Raw genomic sequence first — 25,117 nt, forward strand, 5'->3', positions numbered from 1 at the left:
AGCAGCACTCAAAGAGATACAAGAATGGAAGGATGTAATAATAAAACCTTCAGACAAAGGAGGGAACATAGTTCTTTGGCCGAGTAAGATGTATGTTACAGAAGCGTTACGTCAGCTAAAACAAACTACCTGCTATCAACGACTGCTAAGCAACCCGACATCACGATTCCTGAAGGAATACATTGGGTTAATAGAAGAAGCTTTGGCTGCTGGAACCATAACCAAACAAGAACACAAATATTTGACTGTACAGAATCCAAAGACACCGACTTTTTATCTCCTCCCTAAGATACATAAAGATCTAAAAAAACCACCTGGTAGACCCATCATGTCTGGCAATGGGGGTCTCTTGGAACAGCCAAGTCGCTTTCTAGACTTACACCTCCGAGATTATGTTCTCCAACTACCCTCATACCTGAAGGACACCTCGGACCTATTGCGTAAAATTCATAACATCATTTTCGAAGATAGCTTCTATCTTGTGACCTTGGATGTTGAAGCATTGTACACTAGCATTGACCACCAAGCGGGTCTGAGGGCTACTAAATATTTCCTCGATGGAGGAGAGAAGAGTGCCTTTAATGATCTCTTATACTCCCTACTAGCTTTTGTATTACAGAAGAACTACTTCACTTTCCAAGAACATTTCTATCTCCAAGTCAGGGGCACCGTTATGGGGGCAGCGTGTGCACCAACGTATGCAAATCTTTTTCTTGGGTGGTGGGAAAAGATGTTTGTCTTCACTGATATCAATGACAAATATACAGCACACATCATACTATGGCTGCGATATATAGACAACATATTCGTCATTTGGGATGGAGACTCTGTTTTGCTTCAGGAATTTATTCAACTTCTTAACACAAACAACTTAAATTTGAAATTAACGCATACTATCAGCCAAGAACGGATAGCCTTCCTTGATGTCTATATATACAAATCCCCCAAGGGGTACCTGGCAACTGAGCTGTATAGAAAAGAAACGGCGACTAATACCCTACTGTACCAAACAAGCGCGCATTTCCCTCCCACGGTGGAAAATATCCCCAAAGGAGAATTCCTAAGACTCAGACGCAATTGTTCAGAGGAAGAAGTGTTTAAAGTCAAAAGTCGGGAATTGACCCAACGACTACGAGAAAGGGGCTACAGTAAACGCTCATTGAAGAGGGCATGTACTGAAGTAACCAAAATACCAAGAGATTCCCTGATTTTCTCATCCAAATCGACAACACATCGAGAGAAGGATGAAAAGATCAGATTCATTGGGACTTTTTGCCCGGAATGGAGGCTAATAAAAAAAGCAATAGAGAAACATCTTCCTATTCTGAAGTTAGACAGTGATCTAGCACCCTTCATAGACGATAATATTCAGATGAGTTGGAGGAGAGCTAAGAACATTAAGGACCTCCTAGTTAGGAGTCATTTTCAAAAACCATTGGCAAAATCGAACATACCAACTGGCTCCTTCCCCTGCGGGCATTGTAAAGCTTGTCCCCTCATATTGAAGACTAATTCCGTGACCGATCGCTATGGAGAATCAATTCAGATCAAACACTTTTTCAATTGCAGCACCCAGGGAGTGATATACTGTATAGAGTGTAGCTGCAATTTAAAATACGTCGGGATGACGACAAGGAAATTAAAAGAACGTGTATTGGAACATGTAGGGAATTGCCGAAACGTCAATAGTGATCTGACCCGAATGAAAAAATTGACTCCGGTGGCACGACATTTCCATTCTCATCACACGGATTTTTCAAAAGAATTTAAGGTGTTTGGTCTGGATAAAGTCCAACTGGGAATAAGAGGAGGTGATATGACGAAAGAACTGCTCAAACGAGAAACGGAATGGATTTTTAAATTGAATACACACAGACCCCAGGGACTCAATGAGAGCTTTAACTACAGTGCATTCCTTTGAAAATTCCGTGGTAGCAACGTTAACACACAGATACAAGTATCACCTAATTTGAATCCAACAAGGACCCAAACCCATGGCACCCACAGTTTGAAGCAATCCACTTCTCCATCACACCATGCACCTTCCAAGTAAATAACTATAATACTCTTTTCACTCTTTTCACTCTCATTCCCACGCATGTTAGGCTCCTACCACATTCCAATACACCACACTAAATTACTTACCCAATCAGCCCAGTTACACACACACCTACATTTCCCTTCTTTCCCCCCCTTCCCTCTTTTTTCCCCCCTTTTTTCCCCTCCCTCCAAACCCGCCCCCTCCCCCCACACAACGATGGTCACAGACACCTTTCACCCATTCATCACAGACTAAGCAACATTCCCCACTTACACATAGGCACAATCAATTGGCAATTCAAGCCAATATACACTTCCCACACTTGGCCCTTCCACATCCTGTCACCTCAACAAATCCCCAGTGACGTTATAAGCCTCAATACAACTACCTCCTCAATCAGCCCTCCTACCATTCTTTCTCCCAACTTTCCTTTCACCCCCCACAATTTTTTCCCTCCCCCCCCTCCCGGCCCCCACCCACCCTTCCCTAAAACCCCTCACCTTTCTATCCACATCAGAATACAAATCAGACCCAAATCCTGTCATTTCATCACAACCAACAAACTCCCCCTCCCACACCTTTTTTCCCCCCACAATTTCTGCACACCCTATATCCTATTACTATGACCACAGACCAACGTCTCCTGACCCATGTATTAACCAAAGCTGGACAACAATACGCCAGCATTTCCAATAGCTGATAGCCAAGCAACATGACATCCTCCATTTTATTAATATACGCAGGTTAATAGGCCAGCGATCTCTGTATCAAACCCACAGTGACCTTTTATCAAACTAGTATGCAAAACTCCAGCAATCCAATCGGTCTGTTGCTATGCAACGAGACGCCACCTTTCTTAACAGACTCCAGGTCACGACACAATAAATAAATGGTCACTATGGCAGCAGACCCGCCCACCTGCAGCAGCACTGGTCAAGCGGGTGTCCGGCCGGACGGCAATACAGCCAGGCACACGAAGTGTCTTCTCCCCCGCAGCGCGCGGATCATTTCCCTTCCCCTCTTCTTCTTTTTGCTGTCCCTCTTTCTTTCTACTCTCTCCTTCCACAATTTTTCAAAATATTTCATTTTTTCTCCTTCCCGAGTGTCCTAGAGAATAGGACCTCCCCGTCACCTCCTATAAGCCTATGCCCTCAGGTTGCCTAGCAACCACATACACACCCACGACTTCCGCCTATAAAGCGCGAGCTGAACATCTCCACTCTCCTACTTGAGCGTCCCACAGAATAGGACCTCCCCGTCACCTCCCATAAGCCGATGCCTTCAAGTTTGCCTTTCAACCACAAATACACCCACGACTTCCGTCTATACAGCGAGAGCTGATTATCTCCTATCTCCTACTCCAGCGTCCCAGGGAATAGGACCTCCCCGTCACCTCCCATAAGCCGATGCCCTAAAGGTTGCCTAGCAACCACATACACACCCACGACTTCCGCCTATACAGCGGGAGCTGAACCCCGCCTCTCTCCTACTCGAGCGTCCCAGAGATTAGGACCTCCCCGTCACCTCCCATAAGCCGATGCTTTCCAGGTTGCCAAGCAACCACATACACACCCACGGCTTCCGCCGAACAGCAGGAGCTGGACATTTAATTAAGAGACACGCAGCCATTGGCTGACCAATTAATAACAGGGCTTTTAAAACCGGCACAACATCAGAATACCAGCATTGGAAGTGAGCAAGCCCGATTTGACGGGTGAAACGCGTTTTCCTACCCATATATGCAACAAGAACTCTGAGCAAGGCATGCAATAGGATCCTATCATGGGAGAATATCAGCACTACTAATCACCTTTAACTGACCCAGCGACCTGGGCGGTACCCGGTATCAATTGTGATATCTTTTCTTTATTCTTGTCTGATCTGTAATTTTTGTTGGTGCATACATATAACTGGTGTTCAAAACAGCATACTTATTCCATGTGTAGCTAAATAATGGAGATGACAGCTCCAGCCATGATACACGTATGCTAAAATTGATTGGTATGTTACCTTCATTCGTCATACATTCCTGCATACACTTTATTTTGGGACTTTCTTTCTGATAATATTGGATATGCTGTTCAAATTGAATTGAGAAAGTGTGTGGATGTAATTTTTCCCGTGAAAGGGCATCTCCACAGTTAACCCATATAGAGACACCGTGAACATATATCGAATATAACACATATATCCAATTATGCTCGAATAAAGCATTGTACTATCTTTTTCTCTCTACTAAAGATTTCATCCCTCTTTCTATTTTCGTGGACTCTCATCCATGATTCCTGGGAGTAATCCCAGGTCTAACATAGACAGCAGATCCACACTTCTTCCTTAATCTACTGAATAGGTGCACTCTCATTGGTGAGTGGGACACCTCATTCACAGGTTACTATCATACCTCACCGCTAGAGCCCAATCTCGTCTGATCTTGGAAGCAAAACGGTGATGGGCTGGGTCAGTATCTGAGGGGTGACCCTCAGAGAATACCCAGTGTAGTAATCTGAGGTTGTCTCATTTTAAAACTCAATACCAACAGCAGTATCACCACTACTTCTTCCTTCCCACTTATATCCTGATTTTTTTCAGGCAAGAATCGATTAGGAATCAACAACTTATCCCCAGCGACATCAGGCACACCTATCAGGTCATGTGTGCTGAGGATAGGATGAGATAGTATATACATGTTTCAAACACTCCCGGTGTAATTGATATCTACTCGTGCATGACCAACATTGGTCCCACTAATACAAGCATTGCTTGTACTGGAATAGCATGAGAACAGGTGTATGGTGATTTTTTCAGGCAAGAATCAATAGGAATCAACAACTTATTAATTCCAGCGATATCAGGCACACCTATTAGCTTTTGTGTGCTGAGAATAGGATTAGGCAGTATATACTTGTTATAAACACTCCCAATGTAATTGATACCTATTTGTGCATGACCAACTCTGGTCCCATTAATACAAGCATCGCTTGTACTGGTATGGCATGAGAACAGGTGTATGGTGATTATATCTACACCTCTATGCCAGTCTATATTGGGATAGGCTAAACCAGAACATACAAACCCCTTTTTAGCCCTTTCCTCCAATGATACATCTGTGGGTTTTCCCTTTATTTGCTTGATAATAACTCCATGGGGAGAATGAGTGGATACTGACTTTATTTTAACAAAGCATAATAAAAGTTATGTTTTAATAATATCGATAAATACAACAGTAACAAGAGTGCACCCAAACAAGAGTCTTCTTTATTCTATTTTTGCTCCAGCTTTTCTCTGACTCTGGGTGCACCACCAGACGGTAATTAAGAGATTATCTCTGTATAAACGTATACTGGTTCACATAAACACATGTAATTGTGTAATACTGGTGTGGAATCACCAACCTTTCTCGGTAAATTTGGCTACACTGTAGCCACAGAACAACTCCTGCTGGAGTTTTATTTTACTATCACCATTAGCTTGCTACTTTCTACGCACAGCATTGGCAATCGAAATCTCTTGATGTAAAGTGCAGAAGTGAAGAAACTGCCATAAGTAATAAACTAAAATGAAAACCTAAAGCTAGAACTACGCGTATAAAATAAATATAGACAATTATATACAAGGACATCCGAGAGGGCCTGGGGGCAGGACCATCTTAACATATAGGCACACTGAGTACCTTAATTTTACGGGCCTTCGAGCAGGGGTGGTCAGAGTCATGGGGCATCTATCACCTGGGGCTGGTGCCTCTGGAGCTGCCCGGGAGGCAGGTAGAGAATGCTACCTAGCTGCTCTGACTTTGAATTATACACAATCAGAGCAGATAGGCAGCCTTCATTACCTGCCTTCTAGCCTGAAGCCAGACAGTGAATGGCTATCAGCGTGCTGATTGATGGATGGCTGGAGCTATGTAGCCAATCAGATTGCTGATAACCATTCAATGTACAGAAGCATGTGGTAACACAGGAGGGGTAAGTTCTGATTTATTTTTCATTTATTCTCGTGAATGGGTGGATAGTGGCCCCAGCACTGTACATTGCTTTGCCCAGGGCCTACAATGCTGTTAAGAAAAGGGCTCTGCTTGGGGGTTCCCAGAAAGGTTGGAACCTTGGGCAATTGTACAACCACCAATGCCCTCAAAAGTTTATGACCTTATTCAGAGTCAGTCACAAACTCAAGTTGAGTCTTTATTCAGTCTGAAATTGTGATTCTAAGACATGCATGTCTTTTAGGAATCCACTTATTTGTTTTGCCTTTTGACTTGAGACTCACTGCATCTAGGGAGCTGGCCCTGGGCTGGAATGGAAGTGAACTCACAGAAGCAGGCAGAAATGCAACTACAGTGAGTGTGTACTGTAGTCACAATGAAAGTACAGTGTAAGTGTAAAGGTTGGTAATGATGACTGTGCAAATATTAATGGTTAGTCGCAGCTGTGGAAAACAGATCCATTTGTTACAAAATAGTAAAACCGCTGGAGCAGTGATTAAACAGTTTTTTTTTTACATTGCAGGGAAGCCTCGTTAGTCACAAATAAACACTGATTCATTCAGAATTGGGTAAGGGGAAGCTTTTAAAGATCCTTATAAGAGTGTAAGAGTAGAAAAACAACAAAAAGCATTTGCTTCTACTTCACAGAGCAAGTCTGAAGCTCCAAGTCATTTCGGTACTTACTAGGGTTCTCATTCAGTAGCCAACGCTACTGAGATGTGATCACATCTCCCCTGTTCCCAACGAAATGTGCACGCGCAGGACCCACTCTATGCGTGCGCGGGCAGGGAGATGCAATCTCATCTCAGTTATGTGAATGTCTCTGTCTGATTGAGAGACAGAGGCATTTGTGGGGGCAGTGATGTGGTGTTACGGGGCAGCAAAAAGAGGGTCTGTTTTGGTACGTTTTTGGTTGGATGCATGATGTCACAAGTAGCCACTGCGACTGAGAAAATGGCAGCAGTCCAGGCTGCACAGGCAGGGGGGCTTCCCTTAATCAGTGATACGATTACAACTGAATTGCGATTGCATCGCTGACTGCCATTAACATGCTGGATGCCCTTACCCTGTGCTGGGCAGCCCCCAGCATGCAATTCTAGCCAGTTACAGTTTTGTTAATTTAGCAATACTGAAGCTGAATCAGGTCCTGCGTGCACTGTCCCCCATAACATTCAATGGGGGGAATTCAAATGTTTGAAAAGTCGGTTGGGTATCTGATTTTTCCTGTCTATAAGATACGAAAAAGCACACACCAAACTGATTTTTCAAACATTTGAATTCCCCCCAATATGTTTTGCACAGCGCTACAAAGCATAAGGGTGTATCCTTCACTACCATCTGGCGCACTACAATGCTCAGAATACCCAATCATTCCAGGCTCCACTTAGCACACTATTAACCTGTTTAAGGGCCACTCTGAAAACTCCGTTAATACCTATTCATTGATGGTGTATGGCCATCATCTACTTTAAGGTAGACTTACCATATCACTTGTTGCCCTTCTGCAAATTTTCAACTAACCACTGCATCAAGGATTTTTGTGCCTGTCTCAGTAAATGTAATTATTGTATCTCATTGCTTTGAAATATCTGGACATTGTTTGTGGATTTTGGCCCTAATTGCAGTAAATGAAATTCTGCCTGCATTGTAAAGTTGGGGGCGTGGCTACAGTATGATGACGTGATTTTGCACAGATCACTTCATCGCCCGGCAGGTCTTTCTACTTCACTCGCTAAGTGGGTAGCTGGGCAGCGCGACAAAGCGAGATCCGAGAGACATAACCACTCTTCCTGGTGGCTGGGAGTGCCACCGATTTTCTGGAGCCTCCCGGACGTTCTGGGAGATTAGGCAATTATGCTATTAACTCTTTGCTTCAACATAACACCTGGATTGTACTTATATTTATTTATTAACATTTACTTATATAGCACCAGCATATTACATTGTACTTTACCAACGATGGTGGAGTTACAATGGCAAAATCCCTTCACTTGTATATACTGCACATGCGAGACCACTGTGCCAGTTCTTTGCTGCCCTGAACCATTGATGGTTTATTCATAAGTAGTTTCTCCCAGAGAGTTAAAAACCATTTACTGTCGATTGTTAACATGTGGATGGCCATTTGGCAGTTGGACCCATAGCTTACCTGTCCCTGCTGTGGAACGTCCTGCTGCCATCTATTGTCTATTGTCTATCTATTACCATCTATTGGCAAATGCACTAAGCCTTGGAGAGTAATAAAGTGGAGAGACATAAATGACCAACCAATCAGCTCCTAACTGTCATTTTTGAAGCACAGCCTGTAACATGGCAGTTAGGAGCTGATTTGCTGGTACTTTATCTCTCTCCTATTAATCGCTCCCCAAGGATTAGTACACCCCCCCCCCCAGTTACATTTCCAGCTTTAAGTGTGTTAGTAAACAGAAACACCATACACAGTTACTCTTAAAAGTGGTGAATTACTAAATAGTATCTGTGTAGATTGAAAAAATAAATACTTTTCTCAAACCATACATGGAAGGAGATACAGTAAGGGTGATATCACTTGTTTTTTACATGTGATTGGTGCATGTCTTAATTCTCTGCCTTCCACTGTCTCTCCTCATTCCGCAGTGATTCATCCCCGTTAGCTGTAGTGACAATTTAGAAGCTGGTAATCTGCGTACTTTGCTTGCCAAGGTCTCTCTGTATGTCATTTAGCCAAAGAGGGACACTTGATGATTACTAGCCAGCTATTGACACTGAAGAAAATATTAATGCGTATCTAGCCCTGAATTCATTAGAAACCAGTGACAATCATCAATGAAGCACTAATGATCAATATCTGATGGACAACGCTGGTTCCTACTGTAGGTAATTAGTGTATTATCATGAATATTGATTGAATATTGCTTGATCCAAAAATATGTCTGCCTACACTGTGTGGATACATGGCATGTTGTCAGCATGTCTACATACACAATATACACTAGGTAGTGTTTATTTCGATACAAGAATGTCAACTTTTACAATGTCAAGAGAATATTCATCGTTGTGACAACTGCAAAATATCTATATACAGTAGTTAAATGTCCACATATGGCATGTCTACATTTTCAAAATGTCAACCATGAAGATGTTAGTTACAGTAGCTGTCGATATGTCAACATGTCAACTTTATGGCAGTGTAAACATGTTCCAAGTTGACATAGTGCATGTCACCATTATGAACATGCCAACATGTACTGTGGACATGGAGTACTTGTCGACATGTTGTAGCTGAACATATAACCATACCAAACCCATAAGCATTAGTGCTTAAGATGTGTTATAAAAATGATTATCGTTGTCTTGTATTCCAATGCTCCTACATGCACATCAACAAGCTTTAAATATCCTAAGACACATGACAAAACACAAAACACCAAAGCGATACATTAAGTTTTTATAATAGATTTAGGAGGAAAACAAAAAGTTTGGAGCTAATGAAAATTATTATCTATACAGGAAAGCAAGGGGGTGGAGGTGGGGAAAATAAAGATACATTCCAGACTGTGCACTTGAATTATATAGTATACATATGTTACCTTATACTTCAAAGGACTATAGTGTATTCTCTACACAGGGGTTCGGTATGCTATCCCGGTTGTTGGGATGCTGGTGGTCACATGACTGACACCGGCATCCTGACATTGGAGATCCCGGTGGAAGAAGGGATAAGTATTTTTAAACCCCCCCCCACACACACACACACACACTCCCATACCCTAACACTAACCCTTGGGGTGTGGCAGCTAGGGCCAATGTTGGACTGGGGCATGAAGGGCCCACTGGGGGATGCAGTCGTCGTGGCCCAAGCTTAGAGGCTTGGCTAACCATTAGTGAAAGCATGGTCTGGGCCCCTTGATAAATATATATATCAAATACTGCTAGTCCATGCATGATAATGTACCAGAGTAATAACTGCAACGCACTGTAGAAAATACACCATAATCCAGAGAAGTCTAGTGTAACATATGTATATTTTCATTGCACAGTCTGGAACCTGATCCGTTGATGTGGGGGAGGGTCCCCAGGCAGTGGGGCCCACTGGGGGGTTTCCCCTGTACCCCAGTGGGCCAGTCTGACCCTGGCTAGGGCTTACCATCAGGGTGAGGTGGTTAGGGATAACAACCCCCCCCCCCATGGTGCCTGACCCCCTTTGTGCCAAACCCTAACCCCCATGCCCCCCTGAAAGTCACCCTGATACTTATCTTCGGGATGTTGGCGGCCGTCCGTCCATCGGGATGCGCCCTCTGCAGTACATTGCTGTTATTAATAAGGTGCATTATCATGCATGCACTAGCAATATTTACTATATATATTAATCAAGGAGCCCAGACAATGCACTCTCAAAATTTTGGTCAAGACTCTATGGTAGCTGGCAACACCCCTAAACATGGGCCCCTACCACAGCATTTCCCTGGTGGGTCCTTCATGAACCAGTCTGACACTATTGTTCTCCTGACCTAAAGGGCTCCAAAGATTAAGAGCCCCTCAGTTCTGCTGGCTGGGTTCAGTGTGAGGTGATTAGCAAAATGTACTACTTGACTACAGTTATCTTTTAGGGGAACACATTTTTTGCACATGTGCATATTTATCATTTTCAACTTTCCATGGCACAACTTAAATGCCTGTTTGGTATTGTCTCCTACAAGTACAACGTCTGCAAACAGTATTCCAGATATACAGTACAGTAAAACATCATCTTCTAAGCAAGAAACGGTTAACTTCTGTTTCTAATTAATTCCTACAACCAGACCTGCCTTTTACTACTTATCTTTGCCAAAACCCCATTTCACAGAGGGCCAGCAGAACTATCCACAGTTTTGGAGATTACATGTATAGAGGGCTATATGTATCCAGTCACATTTACATCCAGATGAAGTGTAAACATATGGCTCATGTGGATGCCATTTTGCATTATAAATTGTTTTATTGCTCTTTACATGGAGTAAAAATCCACAGGTTGAAGAGTTTTTCAGTCTTTGCTTCCAAATCCATATGTCTGTAGGCTCTGTGGAATTGTGTATTAGCCAGACTCCAATTTCAGTGCTGTATATTCATCAGCAAGTCAAATGTTTTAAATTAAAGTACCGTTAGAGACAAGTTTATTGCAGAATATATATATATACACACACACACACACACACACACACACACACACACACACACACACACACAGCCATAGGCATAGGCAAACTAGGCAATTGCCTAGGGCGTGTAATATGCCTAGGGGCATCAGCAGCTTCTGCAGATTAAAATGATATGCGGCATGCCTATATTCTGTGTGTAGCATTTCATATGCAGATACAGCCACAGTCTCACACAGTATATAGGCATGCTACATATCATTTTAATCAGCAGAAGCTGCTTGTGCATCCTAACCACATAGCAATGTAAATAAGAGGCATTTTCATTAAAAAAAGGTGCCCGACGTTAGCATTGAGACAAGATTTAAGAGGACACATCTGTATCCAGGCACAGGTCACAGTGTTAGTGGCAGTGTGAGTGCTGTGTGCATGTGAGTGGATTGGTTGTGCAGTGTTCGGAATATGTGTAAGGAGCATTATGTGTGTCATGTAAAAATGCATTAATAATGTGCAATATATGTGTAAGGGGCACTATGTGTGTTATTATGTGTATAAGGGCATTAATAATGTGCGGCATATGTGCAACAGGGTACTACTGTATGTGTGTCATTATGTGTATAGGGGCACTAATAATGTGCAGCAAATGTGTAGGGGGCACTATGTGTGTCATTATGTGTATAAGGGTATTAATAATGTGCAGCATATGTGTAAGAGACATTATATGTAAAAGGGCATTAATAAAGGCTGTCATAATGTGTAAGGCGCATTATGTTTATAAGAACATTAATAAGTTGTCTCATATGTGTAAGGGGCATTACTGTGTGGAATTAGGTGTATAAATGCATTACTAATGTGTGGCATTATGGGTATAAGGTGCTCTACTATGTGGCGTTGCATATAGAAAGGGCACTACTGTGTCATCTAATGTGAATAAAGAGCAATAGAGTGTGGTGTAATGTGAATAAGGAGCAATTCAGTGTGATGTAATGTGAATAAGGGGCTCTCCTGTGAGGAGTAACGTTTATAAGGTAAAGTGATACTGCTCTGGGATGTCATCTGAATTATAGACACTATTGCATGATCAAATGTGAATAAAGTTGCAGTACTGTGTGGCGTAATTAGAATTGGGGTTACTATTGTGTGGCCATGCCCCTTGCCAGCAAAAACACACCCCTTTTTTGGCTGTGCGCCAAATGTGCGAACTGTTCCTATTTAAAATATAGGGGGTACAAACACCAAAATAAGGATTGCTATAGGTGAGGGGTGATGATGCTGGGAAAGAGGTGCAAGGTCAGAGGCGGAACCAGCGATGGTGCTAAGGGGCACCAGTCAAAATTTTGCCTAGGGCATCATATTGGTTAGGGCCGGCTCTGTATATATATATATATATATATATATATATATATATATATATATTGAGACTGGTGACCTGCACACAAACTTAGACTTGGAGTCTGTACATTGTAGAGTTGGCATTTCACTACAATTGTGATTGTTCTTTGCTATATTATTATTTCTGGTCACCAAATCAGAGGTGATATATTCACATAGAACATCTGTAAGGGGTACCATCCTCCAATTACACTTACGGCATCTTTAATATTGAGAAATAGAGCCATTACTTTTTATGATTTTTGGTCTTCGAGACCCACTCAAGGAATAAGTGTATTTAGGCGGTAAACCTGAAACTCAACTGCTGTATACCCCTGATGAAGTCGTACAGACGAAATGTGTAGGGTTCACCAATCATGGGGCCTAATTCAGAGTTGATCACAGCAGCAAATTTGTTAGTAGTTGGGCAAAACCATGTGGACTGCAGGGGGGGGGGGAATATAACATGTGCAGAGAGGGTTAGATTTGGGTTGGGTGTGTTCAAACTGAAATCTAAATTGCTGTGTAAAACTAAAGCAGTCATTATTTACCCTGCACAGATACAAAATAACCCACCCCAATCTAACTCTCTCTACACATGTTATATCTGCCCCCTCTGCAGTGCACATGCTATTGCCCAACTGCTAACAAATTTCTGCTGCAATCAACTCTGAATAACCCTGCTATGTCTTGGTGTATGTAAATTCCACCCAGAGCTCACACCTTATTCTAAAGGTGAGGGTGGAATAGATTCCAACTTATGTACTCAGTCATGTGTATGGATTCATTTGTTTTATAATGAAGTGTATGTCATTTTAAACAATTTTTTATGAGGTAAAAGAAAATCTTGTACTACATATGCCTTATTGTTCTTTTCTCTAGTGATTTTTGGTGAGAGGGTCCATTTTTAGGGAATACTGGGGCGGATGTATTAACCTGGAGAAGGCATAAGGAAGTGATAAACCAGTGATATGTGCAAGGTGATAAAGCCACCAGCCAATCAGCTCCAATATGTAAATTAATAGTTAGGATCTGATTGGCTGGTGCCTTTAACACATTGCACATATCACTGGTTTATCACTTTCTTATGCCTTCTCCAGGTTAATACATCTGCCCCACTGTTCTGACATTTCGACTGCATCAAAAACCTTGATATATTGAACCTTGGAACATATTGAACCATTGATATATTGATATATTGATATATTGAACCATTGCGGCGAATACCTCTACTTTGGACTGAGTTTACAGCTTGATGTATTTAGCGCACAGAGGCCCTCATTCCGAGTTATTCGCTTGCTAGCTGCTTTTAGCAGCATTGCACACGCTAGGCCGCCGCCCTCTGGGAGTGTATCTTAGCATAGCAGAATAGCGAACAAAAGAGTAGCAGAATTGCGATTAAATAATTCTTAGCAGTTTCTGAGTAGCTCGAGACTTACTCCTACACTGCGATCAGCTCAGCCTGTTTCGTTCTTGGTTTGACGTCACAAACACGCCTGCGTTCGGCCAGCCACTCCCTCGTTTCTCCAGACACTCCCGCATTTTATCCTGGCACGCCTACATTTTTCTGCACACTCCCAGAAAACGGTCAGTTTCCGCCCAGAAACACCCACTTCCTGTCAATCACACTCCAATCACTTCAACGATGAAAATTCTTAGTTCGGACGTGAGTAAATCTACTAAGTATTGTGCTAAAATACTTAGCGCATGCGCGCTGCGTACCATGTGCATGCGCATTTTTGCCTTAATCGCTCCGTTGCAAAAATCAACTCGGAATGACCCCCAGAGATACTATTTTGTATATATATATATATATATATATATATATATATATATATAGTCAAAGGAGGGTATTCGGCACTCCTATAACTTCAAATTAACAGCATGCCGGGTGCCATCCACAACAAAAAGGTCATGTAGCAAATAGATATTGTCGGCACTCACGGTCTTGTACGGACACCAAGAAATGAGATCACTCAAATCCGTGTAGCTTAACGTTTTGGTCTTTATTTGACCGTCATCAGAAGTCACAATAAACTATTACAAAAGCTTACCTATATACAGTCAGAATAAATCACCACACGTGCAGCGTCCCCGGTTTTCTCTGAGACTTACTTCCGGTTGCGTCATTCCCCATGGACAACATTGCCCTGCAGGTGTCGCATACCGGTGTGCGCATATCCCATCACCATAGTAACATATACACAAAGAGCAGGCTCAGCGTTCCGGACAGCAACACTGTTTAAAGAGAGCAAAAATAATACAAAAATAGCAGCTTGGGACATACTAAAAAATGAAAAACAGTTTACCATAAGGCGTGCCAATGCTGGATATGGATAACAAGATATGCATCTAAAAGATGTGCAAAATATGTCAATTATTCCATATACAACAAATGCCATGATTATTTACAGGAAGCAAGCAAATGAAAGGGTTTCATTGAGCCCATTGGGTGACACCGTATTTAACCAGTGTATCCAGCTGGCTTCTTTCTGTAAGAGTGTAAGAGGGCTCTATGCCTATCACCCCCCGTTTGGAGAATGGGACCTGCTCTAACATTTTGTAGCGCAAGCTTGCCAAACTATGCTGATACTCTTTAAAATGCTTGGCCACCGGTTGATCAATGTGCTTACCCTCTAAAATTTGCTTGATCGCACTTCTGTGCTGCGACATCCTTTCCTTAAACTGACAGCTAGTCTTACCTATTTAAAGGAGCCCACAGGGACACCGGATGCAATAGACAACAAATTTGCTTGTGCAGGTTAGAACCTGCTTAATCTTAATCCTATTACCATTATGTGGATGTAATACATAATCACCGGTCTCCAAATAGAGACAGGTGGTGCAACCTGTGCACTTATAATTACCGGGTTTCTTAGAAAGAAAAGTCACCGCGGGGGGGAGGGGGAGGGCAGAAAATGGAGAGACATCATTATGCACTGCCTTGTCTCTAATATTACTCCCCCTCCTATAGCATGGAAGGTACCTGCTGGTCCTGAGGCTAGACAAATCAGGATCTGACTGTATAATCGGCCAGATGCTCTTGGCAGTATCAGTCAGACGTTGGCTAGAAGTGGTGAAACTAGTGACACATACAACAGCATTACATGCTCCCTTATCGTGTATAATCTTATCACTAGGAATCTTAGGTTCCAATGCAGCCCTTGTTCTAGCTGTCTGTAAAAGCTTGTTACTATAGCCTCTTTCCAGGAATTTACTAGTCATCAAATCCATCTGCTCTTTCTCATCCACAGGGTCACTGCAGATGCGGTGCACCCGCAGGAACTGCGAATATGGCAGACCATTCTTAAGTGCCTTCGGATGATGACTAGAGGAGAGCAGCAAACTATTAACATCAGTGGGTTTTCTATAGATGCTCGTCTTAAAATGACCCCCCACCAGATTGATTTCTACATCCAGGAAATGGATGCTGGTTGACTGGATGTCAAAAGTGAATTTGATGGAATTATCCACCATGTTAACAAGTTGCATCATCTCAATGAAATCCTCTCGGGAACCTGTCCATAGGATGAAAATATTGTCGATGTAACGAGTGTACAAAGCGATATTGGTCTTAAATCGGATGTCAGAAAAAAAGAGATCTTGCTCCACACCGAACATAAATGAATTTGCATATGCCGGTGCGGCGCAAGATCCCATGGCACAGCCTCTTTCTTGCTTGAAAAATTAATTGTTAAAAAGAAAATAGTTTCTAACTAACATCAAATTAAGCAATGACATAAAAAAGTAAATATCAGGACCTGCATACTTTGGATTACCCTCTATTAGCGTTCTAACCGCTTCCAGCCCCCCGATCATGGGGGATGCTGGTGTATAGACTGACCACATCTGCCGTACACAACCAGCACTCACCCGGGGCAACCTGCACCTCTCTAAGTTTTGCTAGGAATGTAGTGGTATCCTTTAAGTATGTGGCCTCATTCTGAATAACCGGTTGTAAATAAAAATCAATGTATTGAGCTATTTTGGAATATAAAGAATTCCTGGCTGCTATTATGGGTCGTCCAGGAGAGCACACTGGATCCTTGTGCAACTTAGGTATAGTGTAGAAAATTGGCACATTAGGTGCCTTGACTACAAGAGCCTTACTGGTAGTATTAGAAATAAGACCCATAGTTTCAGCCTGTTGTAATAAAACATTAAATTCACCGGTATATTCAGAAGTGGGGTCCACCTTTAATCTAGTGTATACAGACTGATCATTAAGCTGACAATATGCCTCATTTTTGTAGTCCACCAAATCCTGAATCACGATGCCACCCCCCTTATCGGCAGGGCGCACCGTGATATCAGTATTAGCTGATAAGTCATGCAAGGCAGAACGCTCTGCCTTGGTGATGTTAGAAACATGCGGAGTGTTAGAATTACTACAATCATCTATGCTTTGAGACATTGTTCTAGTAAATACTTTAATTGCTGAATTGGTGGAATACGGGTCAAAAGTAGATGTGGTCTTGACAGGACAATCAGCCACATCATCTTTGACAGTAATCTTGGAGTTAAAGAACTCCTTCAGACGTAGCTGCCTATTGAATCTGCACAGGTCTACCCTACTATCAAAATCATCATGCAAATTAGTAGGTACAAAGTTCAGTCCTTTGGATAGTATACTAATTTCATCATCTGTAAGGGATCTGGATGAGAGATTGTATATCACTTCTTTGTTTTTGCGCCTTTTGCACCCTTCCCTTTGGCACTGACCGCCACGTCGGGTTCTACTTCGACAGGGCTTTCTCGTTGAGCCCTCGTCTGGACACCTAAAGGGACCGGCTGTGCTGGGGGGCGACGACGTCTCGATGAACCCAAGTCTGACTCACTGTTGGAGGCACCACTGGAGGTATCACCTTCCAATGGAAAACGCTGTGTCCTCCTAGAATTACGAGGTTGAAAGCTGTTAGGTCTAGACGTAGTATTACTGGCCCAAAGGTACACTTTGTTTTCTGCATAGTCCTTAGTAACCGTAGAGAACTTCTTAGTCTTAAATTTAACAAGGTCTGCCTTATATTTCTCGACTTGTGTGGCCAGCTTAGTTATCCAATCACAGCTGGCATCAACACTAAGTTTAGGTAGGGTAGTCTGTTCCAATTCCCTTATCTTTGCCCGGACCAGATCAAGCTCTCTGGTAGCCTCCTCGACCACAAGGAGGATGAGGTCAAAGGATGCCTTATTGAGCACTGCGGCCCATTTTCGACAAAACTCCGGATTATGTCTTCCTATCGTGGGGGTGTTACGGATACGAAATCCTCTAGGTAACATCTTGTCCCTATAGTAGCCGGAAAGGCAGACCCCGTGTAAATAATAGTCGGTCTCTCGGTTCTTTAATTTGAGCAGGTGCAGATACAGTTGTTCTGGTGTATCCGTCGCTACATTGGAGGATAATCTGTCCTTGACCAATATCCTTTCAGCATCAATGTCTGAGAGTTTAAGCAACTCTCCCTGTGGCAGTGTGGCTTGCCGGAATCCAGAAACCTCCTCCTGTAACGTCTCCATTCTGGATATAAATCGTGTTGCGCTAGGCAATTAGGTGATCGTCTATGTATGAAAAACAGCATCTGGGTGCCTTAATAATATGGACACGTTATTGCAAACAGGCCCAGTAATGTAGTCAAAGGAGGGTATTCGGCACTCCTATAACTTCAAATAAACAGCATGCCGGGTGCCATCCACAGCAAAAAGGTCATGTAGGAAATAGATATTGTCGGCACTCACGGTCTTGTACGGACACCAAGAAATGAGATCACTCAAATCCGTGTAGCTTAACATTTCGGTCTTTATTTGACCGTCATCAGAAGTCACAATAAACTATTACAAAAGCTTACCTATATACAGTCAGAATAAATCACCACACGTGCAGCGTCCCCGGTTCTCTCGGAGACTTACTTCCGGTTGCGTCATTCCCCATGGACAACATTGCCCTGCAGGGGTCGCATACCGGTGTGCGCATATCCCATCACCATAGTAACATATACACAAAGAGCAGGCTCAGCGTTCCGGACAGCAACACTGTTTAAAGAGAGCAAAAATAATACAAACATAGCAGCTTGGGACATACTAAAAAATGAAAAACAGTTTACCATAAGGCGTGCCAATGCTGGATATGGATAACAAGATATGCATCTAAAAGATGTGCAAAATATGTCAATTATTCCATATACAACAAATGCCATGATTATTTACAGGAAGCAAGCAAATGAAAGGGTTTCATTGAGCCCATTGGGTGACACCGTATTTAATAGAGATGAGCGCCAGAAATTTTTCGGGTTTTGTGTTTTGGTTTTGGGTTCGGTTCCGCGGCCGTGTTTTGGGTTCGACCGCGTTTTGGCAAAACCTCACCGAATTTTTTTGTCGGATTCGGGTGTGTTTTGGATTCGGGTGTTTTTTTCAAAAAACCCTAAAAAACAGCTTAAATCATAGAATTTGGGGGTCATTTTGATCCCAAAGTATTATTAACCTCAAAAACCATAATTTCCACTCATTTTCAGTCTATTCTGAATACCTCACACCTCACAATATTATTTTTAGTCCTAAAATTTGCACCGAGGTCGCTGTGTGAGTAAGATAAGCGACCCTAGTGGCCGACACAAACACCGGGCCCATCTAGGAGTGGCACTGCAGTGTCACGCAGGATGTCCCTTCCAAAAAACCCTCCCCAAACAGCACATGATGCAAAGAAAAAAAGAGGCGCAATGAGGTAGCTGACTGTGTGAGTAAGATAAGCGACCCTAGTGGCCGACACAAACACCGGGCCCATCTAGGAGTGGCACTGCAGTGTCACGCAGGATGGCCCTTCCAAAAAACCCTCCCCAAACAGCACATGACGCAAAGAAAAAAAGAGGCGCAATGAGGTAGCTGACTGTGTGAGTAAGATAAGCGACCCTAGTGGCCGACACAAACACCGGGCCCATCTAGGAGTGGCACTGCAGTGTCACGCAGGATGTCCCTTCCAAAAAACCCTCCCCAAACAGCACATGACGCAAAGAAAAAAAGAGGCGCAATGAGGTAGCTGACTGTGTGAGTAAGATAAGCGACCCTAGTGGCCGACACAAACACCGGGCCCATCTAGGAGTGGCACTGCAGTGTCACGCAGGATGGCCCTTCCAAAAAACCCTCCCCAAACAGCACATGACGCAAAGAAAAATAAAAGAAAAAAGAGGTGCAAGATGGAATTGTCCTTGGGCCCTCCCACCCACCCTTATGTTGTATAAACAGGACATGCACACTTTAACCAACCCATCATTTCAGTGACAGGGTCTGCCACACGACTGTGACTGATATGACGGGTTGGTTTGGACCCCCCCCAAAAAAGAAGCAATTAATCTCTCCTTGCACAAACTGGCTCTACAGAGGCAAGATGTCCACCTCATCATCATCCTCCGATATATCACCGTGTACATCCCCCTCCTCACAGATTATCAATTCGTCCCCACTGGAATCCACCATCTCAGCTCCCTGTGTACTTTGTGGAGGCAATTGCTGCTGGTCAATGTCTCCGCGGAGGAATTGATTATAATTCATTTTAATGAACATCATCTTCTCCACATTTTCTGGATGTAACCTCGTACGCCGATTGCTGACAAGGTGAGCGGCGGCACTAAACACTCTTTCGGAGTACACACTTGTGGGAGGGCAACTTAGGTAGAATAAAGCCAGTTTGTGCAAGGGCCTCCAAATTGCCTCTTTTTCCTGCCAGTATAAGTACGGACTGTGTGACGTGCCTACTTGGATGCTGTCACTCATATAATCCTCCACCATTCTTTCAATGTTGAGAGAATCATATGCAGTGACAGTAGACGACATGTCCGTAATCGTTGTCAGGTCCTTCAGTCCGGACCAGATGTCAGCATCAGCAGTCGCTCCAGACTGCCCTGCATCACCGCCAGCGGGTGGGCTCGGAATTCTGAGCCTTTTCCTCGCACCCCCAGTTGCGGGAGAATGTGAAGGAGGAGATGTTGACAGGTCGCGTTCCGCTTGACTTGACAATTTTGTCACCAGCAGGTCTTTGCACCCCAGCAGACTTGTGTCTGCCGGAAAGAGAGATCCAAGGTAGGTTTTAAATCTAGGATCGAGCACGGTGGCCAAAATGTAGTGCTCTGATTTCAACAGATTGACCACCCGTGAATCCTTGTTAAGCGAATTAAGGGCTGCATCCACAAGTCCCACATGCCTAGCGGAATCGCTCCCTTTTAGCTCCTTCTTCAATGCCTCCAGCTTCTTCTGCAAAAGCCTGATGAGGGGAATGACCTGACTCAGGCTGGCAGTGTCTGAACTGACTTCACGTGTGGCAAGTTCAAAGGGCATCAGAACCTTGCACAACGTTGAAATCATTCTCCACTGCACTTGAGACAGGTGCATTCCACCTCCTATATCGTGCTCAATTGTATAGGCTTGAATGGCCTTTTGCTGCTCCTCCAACCTCTGAAGCATATAGAGGGTTGAATTCCACCTCGTTACCACTTCTTGCTTCAGATGATGGCAGGGCAGGTTCAGTAGTTTTTGGTGGTGCTCCAGTCTTCTGTACGTGGTGCCTGTACGCCGAAAGTGTCCCGCAATTCTTCTGGCCACCGACAGCATCTCTTGCACGCCCCTGTCGTTTTTTAAAAAATTCTGCACCACCAAATTCAAGGTATGTGCAAAACATGGGACGTGCTGGAATTTGCCCATATTTAATGCACACACAATATTGCTGGCGTTGTCCGATGCCACAAATCCACAGGAGAGTCCAATTGGGGTAAGCCATTCTGCGATGATCTTCCTCAGTTGCCGTAAGAGGTTTTTAGCTGTGTGCGTATTCTGGAAAGCGGTGATACAAAGCGTAGCCTGCCTAGGAAAGAGTTGGCGTTTGCGAGATGCTGCTACTGGTGCCGCCGCTGCTGTTCTTGCGGCGGGAGTCCATACATCTACCCAGTGGGCTGTCACAGTCATATAGTCCTGACCCTGCCCTGCTCCACTTGTCCACATGTCCGTGGTTAAGTGGACATTGGGTACAACTGCATTTTTTAGGACACTGGTGAGTCTTTTTCTGACGTCCGTGTACATTCTCGGTATCGCCTGCCTGCAGAAGTGGAACCTAGATGGTATTTGGTAACGGGGGCACACTGCCTCAATAAATTGTCTAGTTCCCTGTGAACTAACGGCGGATACCGGACGCACGTCTAACACCAACATAGTTGTCAAGGCCTCAGTTATCCGCTTTGCAGCAGGATGACTGCTGTGATATTTCATCTTCCTCGCAAAGGACTGTTGGACAGTCAATTGCTTACTGGAAGTAGTACAAGTGGGCTTACGACTTCCTCTCTGGGATGACCATCGACTCCCAGCAGCAACAACAGCAGCGCCAGCAGCAGTAGGCGTTACACGCAAGGATGCATCGGAGGAATCCCAGGCAGGAGAGGACTCGTCAAAATTGCCAGTGACATGGCCTGCAGGACTATTGGCATTCCTGGGGAAGGAGGAAATTGACACTGAGGGAGTTGGTGGGGTGGTTTGCGTGAGCTTGGTTACAAGAGGAAGGGATTTACTGGTCAGTGGACTGCTTCCGCTGTCGCCCAAAGTTTTTGAACTTGTCACTGACTTATTATGAATGCGCTGCAGGTGACGTATAAGGGAGGATGTTCCGAGGTGGTTAACGTCCTTACCCCTACTTATTACAGCTTGACAAAGGGAACACACGGCTTGACAAATGTTGTCCGCATTTCTGGTGAAATATTTCCACACCGAAGAGCTGATTTTTTGGGTATTTTCACCAGGCATGTCAACGGCCATATTCCTCCCACGGACAACAGGTGTCTCCCCGGGTGCCTGACTTAAACAAACCACCTCACCATCAGAATCCTCCTGGTCAATTTCCTCCCCAGCGCCAGCAACACCCATATCCTCCTCATCCTGGTGTACTTCAACACTGACATCTTCAATCTGACTATCAGGAACTGGACTGCGGGTGCTCCTTCCAGCACTTGCGGGGGGCGTGCAAATGGTGGAAGGCGCATGCTCTTCACGTCCAGTGTTGGGAAGGTCAGGCATCGCAACCGACACAATTGGACTCTCCTTGTGGATTTGGGATTTCGAAGAACGCACAGTTCTTTGCGGTGCTTTTGCCAGCTTGAGTCTTTTCAGTTTTCTAGCGAGAGGCTGAGTGCTTCCATCCTCATGTGAAGCTGAACCACTAGCCATGAACATAGGCCAGGGCCTCAGCCGTTCCTTGCCACTCCGTGTGGTAAATGGCATATTGGCAAGTTTACGCTTCTCCTCCGACAATTTTATTTTAGGTTTTGGAGTCCTTTTTTTACTGATATTTGGTGTTTTGGATTTGACATGCTCTGTACTATGACATTGGGCATCGGCCTTGGCAGACGACGTTGCTGGCATTTCATCGTCTCGGCCATGACTAGTGGCAGCAGCTTCAGCACGAGGTGGAAGTGGATCTTGATCTTTCCCTAATTTTGGAACCTCAACATTTTTGTTCTCCATATTTTAATAGGCACAACTAAAAGGCACCTCAGGTAAACAATGGAGATGGATACTAGTATACAATTATGGATGGACTGCCGAGTGCCGACACAGAGGTAGCTACAGCCGTGGACTATTGTACTGTACTGTGTCTGCTGCTAATATAGACTGGATGATAATGAGATGTAGTATGTATGTATAAAGAAGAAAGAAAAAAAACCACGGGTAGGTGGTATACAATTATGGATGGACTGCCGAGTGCCGACACAGAGGTAGCTACAGCCGTGGACTACCGTACTGTACTGTGTCTGCTGCTAATATAGACTGGATGATAATGAGATGTAGTATGTATAAAGAAGAAAGAAAAAAAAACCACGGGTAGGTGGTATACAATTATGGACGGACTGCCGAGTGCCGACACAGAGGTAGCTACAGCCGTGGACTACCGTACTGTACTGTGTCTGCTGCTAATATAGACTGGATGATAATGAGATGTAGTATGTATAAAGAAGAAAGAAAAAAAAACCACGGGTAGGTGGTATACAATTATGGATGGACTGCCGAGTGCCGACACAGAGGTAGCTACAGCCGTGGACTACCGTACTGTACTGTGTCTGCTGCTAATATAGACTGGATGATAATGAGATGTAGTATGTATAAAGAAGAAAGAAAAAAAAACCATGGGTAGGTGGTATACAATTATGGATGGACTGCCGAGTGCCGACACAGAGGTAGCTACAGCCGTGGACTACCGTACTGTGTCTGCTGCTAATATAGACTGGATGATAATGAGATGTAGTATGTATAAAGAAGAAAGAAAAAAAAAACCACGGGTAGGTGGTATACAATTATGGACGGACTGCCGAGTGCCGACACAGAGGTAGCTACAGCCGTGGACTACCGTACTGTACTGTGTCTGCTGCTAATATAGACTGGATGATAATGAGATGTAGTATGTATAAAGAAGAAAGAAAAAAAAAACCACGGGTAGGTGGTATACAATTATGGATGGACTGCCGAGTGCCGACACAGAGGTAGCTACAGCCGTGGACTACCGTACTGTACTGTGTCTGCTGCTAATATAGACTGGATGATAATGAGATGTAGTATGTATAAAGAAGAAAGAAAAAAAAACCACGGGTAGGTGGTATACAATTATGGATGGACTGCCGAGTGCCGACACAGAGGTAGCTACAGCCGTGAACTACCGTACTGTGTCTGCTGCGACTGGATGATAAATAATGATATAAAAAATATATATATATCACTACTGCAGCCGGACAGGTATATATTATATAATGACGGACCTGCTGGACACTGTCTGTCAGCAGAATGAGTTTTTTATTTTATAGAATAAAAAAACACCACACAAGTCACACGACGTGTGTTTAACTTTTACAGGCAGACATTCACAATACAATATAGTATACTATATACTGGTGGTCAGGTCACTGGTCAGTCACACTGGCAGTGGCACTCCTGCAGAAAAAAAGTGTGCACTGTTTAATTTTAATATGTACTCCTGGCTCCTGCTATAACCTAACTGCTCCCCAGTCTCCCCCACAATTAAGCTGTGTGAGCACAGTCAGATATTATACATAGATGATGCAGCAGCACACTGGGCTGAGCACAGATATGGTATGTGACTGAGTCACTGTGTATCGTTTTTTCAGGCAGAGAACGGATTATATTAAATAATATAAAACTGCACTGGTGGTCACTGGTCAGTCACTAGTATAACTAACTAATACTATCAGCAAAATTCTGCACTCCCTGTCTGAGTACTCCTCCTAAGCTCCAGTAAATGAAGTGTCACTGTCTCACTCTGTCACTAGTATAACTAACTAATACTATCAGCAAAATTCTGCACTCTCTGTCTGAGTACTCCTCCTAAGCTCCAGTAAATGAAGCGTCACTGTCTCACTCTCACTCTCCTATCTATTTCTTCTCTAAACGGAGAGGACGCCAGCCACGTCCTCTCCCTATGAATCTCAATGCACGTGTAAAATGGCGGCGACGCGCGGCTCCTTATATAGAATCCGAGTCTCGCGATAGAATCCGAGCCTCGCGAGAATCCGACAGCGTCATGATGACGTTCGGGCGCGCTCGGGTTAACCGAGCAAGGCGGGAAGATCCGAGTCGCTC

At 43.8% G+C, this 25,117-nt stretch overlaps 1 protein-coding gene and 1 pseudogene across 1 annotated transcript in view; one reads left to right on the plus strand and one right to left on the minus strand.

Moving 5' to 3' along the window:
* Nucleotides 1–25,117, minus strand: part of TMEM26 (transmembrane protein 26) — a 193,560-nt gene that overhangs the window by 145,938 nt on the left and 22,505 nt on the right. The window lies entirely within an intron of this gene.
* On the plus strand, nucleotides 4,429–4,546 carry LOC134897761 (5S ribosomal RNA; annotated as a pseudogene).

Source organism: Pseudophryne corroboree, chromosome 3, assembly GCF_028390025.1.
Source record: "Pseudophryne corroboree isolate aPseCor3 chromosome 3, aPseCor3.hap2, whole genome shotgun sequence".
Classification (NCBI taxonomy): Eukaryota; Metazoa; Chordata; class Amphibia; order Anura; family Myobatrachidae; genus Pseudophryne; species Pseudophryne corroboree.